General features: G+C 44.0%; 1 protein-coding gene across 2 annotated transcripts in view; it reads right to left on the reverse strand.

Annotated features, from left to right (window-relative positions):
- The window catches only part of Stag1 (stromal antigen 1), a 324,334-nt gene extending 314,894 nt beyond the window's left edge, over positions 1-9,440 (reverse strand). For both annotated transcript variants that reach the window (XM_041677069.1, XM_041677068.1), the window contains exon 1: positions 9,271-9,440. The gene's annotated coding sequence lies outside the window, so the exon portion shown is untranslated. The remainder of the gene's footprint in view (positions 1-9,270) is intronic.
- Between the last annotated feature and the right edge of the window lie 1,574 nt (positions 9,441-11,014).

The raw sequence follows: 11,014 nt of genomic DNA on the forward strand, positions 1-11,014 counted from the left end.
ACACACACACTTTTTTTAAAGTGTTATATCTGCCACCGTAACAACAAAGGTTTTAGTGAAAAATAATTCTTAGGTGGGAAAAAAAAAGATATCTTGAATGAGAAAGTAGTAAAGCGAAAAACTAATTAAGCTTGAAAATTAATTAAATGCAAAGGAACTAAGCATTTGAATGAAAACGGCAGAGTTAATAAAATTGGATGAAAAAGCAGTATCAGTAGGTAGTGTACCAGAGAGATACCTCAACTGCAAAACTACAAATTCAAAATGAACACATAGAAATTGATAGGAAATTATCATCTGGATTAGCTGTGATTAATGTCAGAGGCTCTCAACATACACATTAGTTTTAATGATGCATCTCCATATGGTAAGCTAAAATTATTTGATTTTTTTTTAGAAAACTAACCTTACCATTTTATCTAGAGTTTCGTTTCATTCACTTTTTTAAGTTCTTTGGATCTTCATACAATACAGTATAGTCTGGTGGTCAAAAGACTTTTAAACTCCAGAGCATAGAATACTACAGAGGTTTTTGTTTTGTTTTTTCCAGTTAAAAGTTTCTCTATGTAGCCCTGACTGTCCTGGAACTCACTCTGTAGACCTGGCTGGCCTCGAACTCACAGAGATCCGCCTGCCTCTTCTCCTGAGTGCTGGGATTAAAGGCTTGTGCCACCAAGAATACCTGCTTTTATTTCACAGGAATTTTTTGCAGTTTCTATTTTCCTTAAAAATCTAAGTGAATGAATCTGTCCAAGTATATAGCAAGAAAGGGATGAAGTTTAAATTTGACACAGTGACTGTAGTCCCAGAAATTCTTCAACAGTGGCTTTCAAGGCCACGTCATATTACAATGTTTCCTTCATCTATGACCATGAGGTTTCTTTTGTTTAGTCAGAGTTGTCCTCTCCACCCTACCTACCCCCATTTGTGGAAAAAGGTTATACCTATGAATGTAGCCACTTAAACAGTTCATGAGAAACACTTGCCTCTCTAATTTGGATTATTAGAATAAAACAGGGTTCAGTTTCCCTTCTTGAAATGTGCATCTCCTCTACTGTCACGTGCAAACTGGGAGTTCAGAAATCTAAAGAAAACACTGATTTCTCTGGCTGTTAATGCATTCTTTATCTCTAACTAGAAAGTCTCTAGGCTTCTACCAGCAGCCTAATTTACAGTCTTGTAAGGTAAAATCTCAAATGCTTCATTCCTTTTTGACAGATATTGGCATAAAATCAACTTTTTTTTTTAAAATAAGGCCTCTTCTAGTCCAGACTGACCTTAACTTTCTGACCCTTCCTCCCTCTACCTCCCCAGTGCTGAGATTACAGCACTACCACACCTGTTTATGTACTACTGAGGCTTAATCTCTGGACTTCTTCTATGCTAGACAGATACTCAATGAACATCCTCATCCCTCAACCTTACTATCATTAAAAATTTCCACTTTCAATGTCAAGATGGGCAAAGAATAAAATTAAACTGAAGAAACAGAAAATTACATAATCAGTCAAATATTTTAACATTTTTCTCAGAATCTGATTTAAAAAAAAAAAAATCTTCCCTCTCCCAGAAAAAAAAAAAAAAAAAGAATCAGCAAAGACAAGGAAGTTTTTTCAAAATGTTATCAAAACCAGATATGGTTGTACATACCTGCTGTGGAATAACCCTCGTGTACCCTGTAAAGATTTGCTGTGGTGGTATTTGCTTATGTTTTAACAAATAAAGCTTGCCTGAAGATCAGAGTGCAAAGCTAAATCACTAGAGGCTAGGTAGTAGTGGCACACACTTTAATCCCAGCACTAGGGAGACAGAGGCAGAAGAATTTCTATGAGCTCAAGGCCACCCTGGGCTACACTAGATTGAATCTGTCTAAAAGAAAAATAGAGCTCACACAAAGGTGATTCCAGCACTAGGGATCTCATGTCTTTAATCCCAGCACTAGGGAGGTGGAGACAGGAGTGATATGGCTGGGCGGAGAGAGGAACATAAAGAGGGAGGAGATAGCAGAGTGGTGCAGTCTGAGGTTTCCTGGAGACAGATGCAGTCAGGAGATGCAGCCTAAAGATAGGATCGCCCCTTCAGTCTGAGCACTGGTAGAGGTAAAAGAACTCTCTAATGGCTGGTCGCTCTACTTCTCTGATCTTCAGCATTAACCCCTGTATCTGACTCTGGGTTTTTATTATTAATACCAATTAGAATTCATGTTACAATTTGTCACTTGAATTGGTTTAATAAAATGCTAATTGGCCAGTAGCCAGGCAAGAAGTATAGGTAGGGCAACCAAACTAAGGATGATGAGAAGGGCGGAGTCAGGAGTCGCCAGCCAGCAGCAGGAGCAGGAGATGAACATGCCATGCTAATAATGGTAATGCCACATGGCAAAGCATAAATAGAAATACAGGTTAATGTGAGTGTAAGAGTTAGCTAGTAACAAGCCTAGCATCTATAAGTAATATTAAGCCCCTGAGTCAATTATTTGGGAATCAGTTGCCAGGTATTTGGGAACTGGCAGGGGGTAGAGAAATGTCTGTTTACACACACTTGTAATCACAGCACTTGAAAGACAGAGAGAGGAGAATCAGGTCAGCCTCCTCTAAAAACCAAAGAACCATTTGATCATTTCTAAAATAAAGTATCCAACACTCATAAATTGCATGCTTTTTCCCAACTGTGAGAGATACATTAACCAAGATACGGTCTTAACAAACTCAAAAACTTAAAATTCAAATATATTAAAAACTCTGATCTCAAAGTCAAGCTAAAAAAAAAAAAATCAGGGACAATAAGACATCTAATGTAATCCCAAATATTAAAAATTGAATATACTTTCAGATAAGCCACAGGTAAAAGAAATCAATGCAAATCAGTAAACTATTTTGAACTGAATAATGGAACAATACTCAAATTTATGGAATATAGCAGTGCATAGAGGAGTATCAATAGCTTTGAATAGTTTTTATTGGAAAACAAGAAAATATAGACTGGATAGGATGGCTGTTGTCTATAATCCAACACTCAAAAGGCTAAAACAGGAGGATTACAATGAGTTCAAGACCAATCTAGGCTACACAATGAGAGTCTATCTCAAAAAAGAAAATGAAAAGAATAAACAAATAAAAGGGAAATCTCTAAAATCTATGGCCTAACACTACACACAAGAAATGGGGAAGTGCTGGACGGTGGTAGCTCACACCTTTATTCCCAGCACACTCAGAAGGCAGAGGCAAGCAGATCTGAGTTTGAGGACAGCCTGGTCACAAGAGTGAGCTCCAGGGTAGTCAGGGCTAAAGAGAAACCCTTTCAATTTAAATAATAATAATAATAAAGGAAGAAGGAAGGATGATAAAGAATAGAAATTAACTGCCCTAGCTGTGATTAAAAGCTACTTAGAGGGCCGGTCAGTGGTAGCGCATTCCTTTAATCCCAGCACTTCGGAGGCAGAGGCAGGCGGATCTCTGTGAGTTCAAATCCAGCCTGGTCTACAAGAGCTAGTTCAAGGACAGACTCCAAAGCTACAAAGAAAAGGCAGGGCAGAAGGAAAGACAAGAACTTGAAGCAGAAATCCAACAAAACAGCTATGCTTGTTCCCCATAGCTTGTTTAGTTTGCTTTCTAATACAACCCAGGACCACCTGACCAGAGATAGCCCCACCCATGGTGGGGGAGGCACTCCCACGTCAATTATAAGAATGCCAACAGGTCCCATCAGATAGAGGCAATTCCTCAACTAAAGTTTCTTCTTCCCAGGTGATAAGTCTGTATCGAATTCACAAAATATAAGCTGAATACCAATAAAAAACAATTTTAAAAAACATTTTATAATGTTTTAAGAAAGTAAAGAAAAAACACTACAGATCCACTGAAGGTAGAAGGAAAACAAAGGAAACAGGCTTATGATGGCAAATTAAATCAACAAATTTTAAACTGCAGTTTAACAAAGTTAACACAAAAATGAAATAAAAAAATTTGAACAGCACTAAAGTTGAATTTGAACTTGCTACCAAATATCTTTCCACAACTAAGTGTGGTTCTATAATCCAGTATTCAGAATGCTAAGATGTGATGATTCCAAATTTGACACTAGTCTGAGCTATACAATGAGTTAAAGGCCAGTCTGACCTACAGAATAAGAGCCTGTCTTAAAACAAATAAATTACTTTACACAAAGAAAATTTCATACAAGAAAGTGTTCTTTAAAAAAAGAATTAGTCTGGGCAGTGGTGGCACATGCCGATAATCAGTACTTGGGGAGCAGAGGCAGATGGAGCTCTGTGAGTTCAAGGCCAGCCTGGACTACAGAATGAGTTCCAGGACAATCAAAGCTACACAGAGAAACCCTGTCTCGAAAAACAAAAATAAAATAATAATAATAATAATAACGAATTGGTGCCTTGCACATATATGCAGGCAAACACCAAATGACATAAAATAAAAATGAATTAAAAAAACTCACACAATGACTATTAGCAATTTAAACTCCAGCCAAAAGTGTTAATGCCTATAACACCAGCACACAGAAGGCTAAGGCGCGGCAATCATGGGTTTTTAGGTCAGCTTCAATACAGAGTTTATAGGCATCCTGAGCTACATAGTAAGACCCTGGCTCAAGAAGAATTTTTTTAAAGAGATTTACTTAAGTTTCTGTAGATGTTCTGCTTGTTTGTGTGTGTGTGTGTGTGTGTGTGTGTGTGTGTATATATATATATATATATATATATATATATATATAATCACATGTACACAGTGCCCATCAGAAGACAGAAGAAGGAAGCATATCCCCTAGAACTGAAGTTACAGACAGGTTTGAGGTGCCATATAAGTGCTGGGAATCCAACCTGGGTCCTCTGGAAAAGTAACCACTGCTCTTAATTGCTGAGCCATCTCTCCAGTCCCCAAGAAGAGTTTTTCCATTGGCATGCGGCATTATCAGAATGTCAATGTTTTTCAGTTTGATGGAGTAAATTGGTTTCTTATAGCTGTACTTTGCACTTTCTTGATTACAATTCAACAAAGGCTACTGTGAGTCTATCATTTTGTTAGGTTATAACTAGCATTCTCAATAAAAAGTGGAAATAAACTGTTCTTCACAAAGGTTAAATATTATTTCATGAAGGATCTGCTATTTTGATTATATGTATTACATGTATGTTTGTACTAAGTTAAAATGTAAAATGCTTTTTAACTGCTAGCATCTAGCAAGATAAAAGGTATTACGATATGTATTTAATTATAGCAAAACTCCATAGAAACAGTTGGACCACTCACTGGCTCATCATTTCCACCCACAGCACAAAAGAATGTACTCTATAAAGCAGGCAGGACTTCCCCAGCATTGAATGAAAAAAATAAAAGACCCAACTTAGCAGCTACATGGTGGCAAATGTCTGTAATACCAGCACTCAGAAAGATTCAGATTGAAATTTTTAGCCCAGCCTAGGCTAAATAACCATGTCCCAGGCCAACTTGGGAAACCTCAGCATGACTCCATCTCAAGACAGAAAAAAAAAAAATTTAAAGAGGGAAAAGATCAGCGAGATTGCTCAGCAAATAAAGATGCTTGCCGCCAGGCCTGATGACCTAAATTCAATGCCCAGGTCCCACATGAAAGAAGGAACTAAATCTCCAAAGTTGTCCTCTTACTTCCACTTGCATAATGTGGAACACATACACCTACACACATATAAAACTTAAAAAACTTAAATTTCAAAAATTAAATGTAAAAGGGAGGCAGGGATTTGAGATTTTCTTTAAACACTGGTATGGAGAAATATTGAAAAGAGTTCAAGGGCAACCAAGATGGCTCAGCAGGTAAAGGAACTTGCTACTAACCCTGATAATCTGAGTTCAATCCCAGGAAACCCTATGGTGGAAGAAGTGAATGAACTCTCATGTTATCTGATCTCTAAGTACATACCTGGCATGCATACAAACTCATACGGAGGGAGGGAGAGAGAGTTAGGAAAAAAATTACAGAATCCAAAGAAAACTTGAGGGAAGCACTTAGGGGTGATCCAGCTCAACTGGGATCCTGTACTGTAACTACCAAATAACAGAAAACTCAACCCTTACTTAGTAGTAAGAGATAAAACCCTACTTACTACATTAAGAATCATCTCACTCTATGGTTTATACATGAAAATTCTTTCTATTTTTGGTTCACAATGAAACCCTGTGCCCCAAAAGGAGTGAGGGTGGGCAGGGGCAGCAAAACTCAGCAGATAAAAGAATTTTCTGACAACCCTCAAAATCTGACTTTGGTCCCCAGATCCCACATGGTAGAGAGACGACCAAAATCCCATAGGTTATCCACTGACTTCAGCAACACATGCCCACCCAGACACAGACAAAATTTTAAAAATATGGTAGTAGGGGAATGGCTATAATCCCAACACTTGAGTGATACAGGTAGGAGAATCAGGAGTTCAAGGCCAACCTGGGTTACACTAGCACCCTGTCTTATTCAAAAATAAATAAAAGTACAGACAGAGAATGTAGCTATTCTAACATATAACATAGATGCTGGGTTCATACCTAGTAGTGCAAAGAAAGATAAAAATGACAAAGGAGGGGGGAAAAGCAGGGGGAAGAGAGGAAAGGGAGATTACTGCTTTTGTTGTGTCTTTTCTTATGTTCAGATTCTAAAGAGTAAAAATGTGAAGATACTTCTCTCCCCATCAGCAGTAAATAAATGAGTTATCACACTATCTTTTCCTTGAAAGTGGGAGAGATCCTGTAAATACACCAGGCTAGCATTCCTGTGATTACACTACAGGGGAAAGATATTTTTGTCTATGTAATTAATGTCCCTATAGTTAACTGAATTCACATAAAAGATTATCTGGGTGGGCCTGACCTCATCAGGTTAACTTTTGAAAGAGGTCATAAAATCTACAGAAATTAGAGACAAAAGTCAGAGAGATTGATTCCTGTAGTAGTCATTTTGTGAACTGCTGTTACTAAGACTGTGTGTGTGTGTGTGTAGGAATATATGTATATATTATATATGTATGTGTATAATACACACATATATATAAAAGATTACAGAATCTGATCAACAGCTAACAAGGATGTATTCAATCTCTTACAGTACTGAGATTATTAAGATATATCCATCTAGAAATAAAGCAAGGAAAAGAGGAGGTAACCATAAATTGCTTAAGTTTTAGCTAAAACGGGCTTTTTCAGTTTGCAAAAGAACCACTGTATTATCCCAACTTCAGAAATGAGGATGGTAAAAAAGGCTGAAATAGTTAAATAATAATAATAATTCCTAGATCACAAACCTAGGGGATGTCTCAAGAAACTTCAGTTCAAACTGCAACATAGCTTTCTTAAGTTTTTAAAAGAGCCTTGCAAAGCTAAGTGTGGCTGGAATGCCAGCATTTGAAAGTCTGAGGCAGAAGAACTGCTATAAACTCAAGGCCATCCTGAGCTACGCAACAAGATCCTTTCTGAAAAAGCAAGAGACACTCAGTAGTTGGCTGGCCTGGCTGGCACCTACCTGTAATCTCATAGCTCCACATGCTGAAGAAAGATCTGCCCTAAATTAAAGGCCAATTAGGACTGCATAGTGAATAGATGGCCAGCATGGGCTACACAGCAAGATCCTATGGGAGGGTGGGGGTGGGATGGCCACGCCACAGTAACTGTATTAATCTCTTCAAAAAATAGGGAACACTACACCTCTACTTGTTTAAGACAGTATCTCAGAAGATGTCCATGCTAGATTCAACTTGTGGTCCCCTGCCTGTCTCCAGAGTAACCAGAATTACAGGCACAGACCACCAGACAGAACCCCAAGGTACCATATTAAAACGCAAAGAACAAACTAGCAAAACACCTGTGGGTTTTTTAATAAGTTTATTGGTGGGTGGGGGATGTGTTATATTCCCCATAATGAAAAACAATGAAATAACATTAACATTACTGGTTCATTCAGTATTTCTTGACCAAATTTTAAGCCTCGACTCATATACATTATGAGACCACCGTTTTTATTCTCACTGTTCTGTACATTTGCATGAGCTTCACCATCAGAATTTGCAATTTTTATTTAAAAAAAATACACAGGGAAATCTAAAGGTAAAGTTACAGTCTCCATTAAGTTACAAACCATACAACTTTATGCGGATTGAGGTACTTTGACAAACACGACTTTTGCTGAGATGGAAAATAGAGTCGTTTCTAAGCACAACCAGGAAAGAACACACATACCCCTCATCTCAACACCAACTTCAAATTCAACAGCGGATAATTCACTACCACAAACTGCAATGTTTGGGGTCTACTTGGCTCCAAAACCAATCCCAGGACCTAACTCCCCCAGGGCCCGACTGCCTGCAATGTAGAATCAGTAACAATTCGAACGTGGGCAGAAGCGGGTGACGTGACAACCCGAGAGCCAGGAAAGGTTGTGGTCCCTACGGCACCCAGTTCAGACCCCTCCAAGTGGGGCTCAGGTCGAACTCCAAACACTCGGGTTTCCCGGCTCTCCACCCCCCCCACACCTCCAGAGAGGAGGAAAAACAACTTTTATTGGCCTCCTCTCCCGGGGGGATCGGGAAACTAACGGGGCAGTGCTCGGGCCTGGACACGTTTGACCCGGAGGCCCCCCGTCCGGAGCTGCGACGGCGGATAGCGGGAAAGCCGGGCTGCGACGCCCCGTCCGCTCGGGTCGCCGGCCCACTGCCCCACCCCAGCCAGCAGAGGCCTGGGCCAGCAGTCAAGCTGAGCGACCCCCAGGACCCTCGGCGGAGGCGAGCTCGTTGTCATGTGACGCCGCCGCCGCCGAAACACCGCAGAAACGCAGGGCGGCGGAAGGCGTTCGCGCCAGCCCGCCTCGGCTGGCCCCGGCGCGGGCGAGTCCCGAGAGCCCGGGCGGGGAGGGGGGGAGGAGGGCGGGCTTGGCGGCGGGCCCGAGCGCGCCACAAAGGCTTCCGCGCCACCGCTCCGGCGAGCCCAGACGGGCGGGGGCACCGTTTTCGCGGCCCGCGGGAGGGGTGGAGAGAGCGGAGTGCCCGCCGCGCCCACAGTAGGTCCCGGGCGCTCGGCCGCCCCGCAGTCGCCGCGCGGCGCACAGGCCCGCACGGGCCTCCCTCCCCCGCGCGGGGCCCGCGCCGGCCCGCCCGCTCGCCCGCCCGCTCGCCGCTCGCGCTCTCAGGCTCTCTCGCCCGGCCTCCATCTTGGATCGGCGCTTCCAGCCCCCGCGCCGCTGCCGCCGCATTCCCCCTCTTTCCCGCCCCCCGCCGCCGCCGCCGCCGCTTGCGCTCACCTCAGCTGCCCATCCGGGCGCTGTCGGCCGTCGACCTAGTTTCCCCCCAAAAGTCTCCGGTGTGTTATTCCCGATGTGGGGGGGTTGTTACGGGGTGGTCGCCGGGGGTTCGGGAGCGGGGGCCGCGCCTTCAACGGAGCTGCAATCCTAACCCGCCATCTGGTGGCATTTTCCACACGCCAATGGCGCCGCTGCAGACTTGGGTCCCGACCGCCCTCTGCTGGCCGCGGGGCTCACTGCCTTGCTGACAGGTCGGGGCGGCCCGGAAAGGGGAGGGAGTAGAGGCGCGAGCGAGGCGGGGGGGGGGAGGGGGGGAGCCTCGGCCGGGGGCGCGCGCTAACGCGGCTTTGCCTCCGGGCTGCGCGCACGCGCACCAGCGGGGCGGGAAACGTGGCCTCTGCGTGGCGGCCCCGCCCCCGCTCAAAGCCCGACCCGGGCTGTGCCGATAGCGAGGCGCCCAAACCTCGGGATGAGGGCGCTGTGGACAGCTCGTGGGCCGCCCGAGGCGAGCGGAAGGACGGGCTCCGCGGCGCTTGCGCGACCCGCTCCGCTGGGTTGCCGCCCGCCATTTTCAGAGCCGCTCGGAGACCCGGGGAGGAGTCCGCCCCCAGCTCCTCCGTCGAGGCCGCTCCCGCCCCCGGGCTGCCAGCCGCCACACCCGCCGTTCCCCGGGAGTGCTGTGCTAAGCGAGCGCCGCTCCCTCCCTCCCTCCGCGCTATGCCGGGGCCTCCGACCCAGCATTGTATTCGCGCTTTATTATTGAGGAGGTGCCTTCCCTGAACGAGGGTGAAAAGGTGTCGAGGGCTGGGACGGCCCCTGGCGCGGAGCTGCACGGAACACTGGCCGCTCCACGCCGATTGGCGTCGTCCTGCCTCTGTAAAGCAGATTCTCTCCTAGGTGCAGCCTTTACATAAGGCGGCAGCAAAAGCTAGGGAGTGAGATCGGTGGAGCTACGTTGCGAACAGAGAGACGCTGCTAGGGATTAGTCTCCTCCCACAGCCTGGGACTACTTTCTGTGGTGCTCAAATGGTCGTGCGAATGAATCCCAGCCGAAAGGGAAATAGTCACGAGATCGTGACCCCTTCCCTGTGCTGCCTATCCTTGACCAAAGCTCCTGACCTTCCGCCTGCTTACAACTTTGCACTACAGAAATGAATTCTTGCTCTAGTAGGTCATCAGCCCCACTTATTACTCAATTCTTCATTGGAGGAGGAAGCTTCGTTTTTAATATTGCCTTAGAAACAGTGAACTCGTTTCTAGTGTTGAGGGCTAGCTATCTAGCTAAATACGTCAACTGTCTCTGGTATCTAGCCCAAAGGTTGCCAGGTGCGTTGCACTTCCCTGGAGGAACTTTGGTATACATTCTTGGAGGTCCTTGTGCAGATACAAATTTTAGGAAAAACATCTCGTTTAATAGTCTCTGATGGACTTAGTGTATTCTCTGCAGAGCCTGTTTCTAGCTTGCCTTGTTAGTAAAGATGCCTAAGCTTGAATCTGGGATTCTGGTAAAGACCCTATAATCTCATATCTTCATATATTGGTAGTCATGATATCAAAAAATCTCAACAAATTTAGGCATTGCCTTTTCCCCATCTCTAACTCAAGCCTGTCCTTCCTGAATGCCATGCCCCTTTTCTAGGATATCGTCAGTATTGTCTTTATCCTTTGGCTTCTTCCTTTCTGTTTTTTCAAGTTTCCATTATCCAAAAAAAAAAAAAAAAAAATCGCGTTGCTGCTCTATCAA

Source organism: Microtus oregoni, unplaced genomic scaffold, assembly GCF_018167655.1.
Source record: "Microtus oregoni isolate MIOR12 unplaced genomic scaffold, Mior012 000028F_ref0000031, whole genome shotgun sequence".
Lineage (NCBI taxonomy): Eukaryota > Metazoa > Chordata > Mammalia > Rodentia > Cricetidae > Microtus > Microtus oregoni.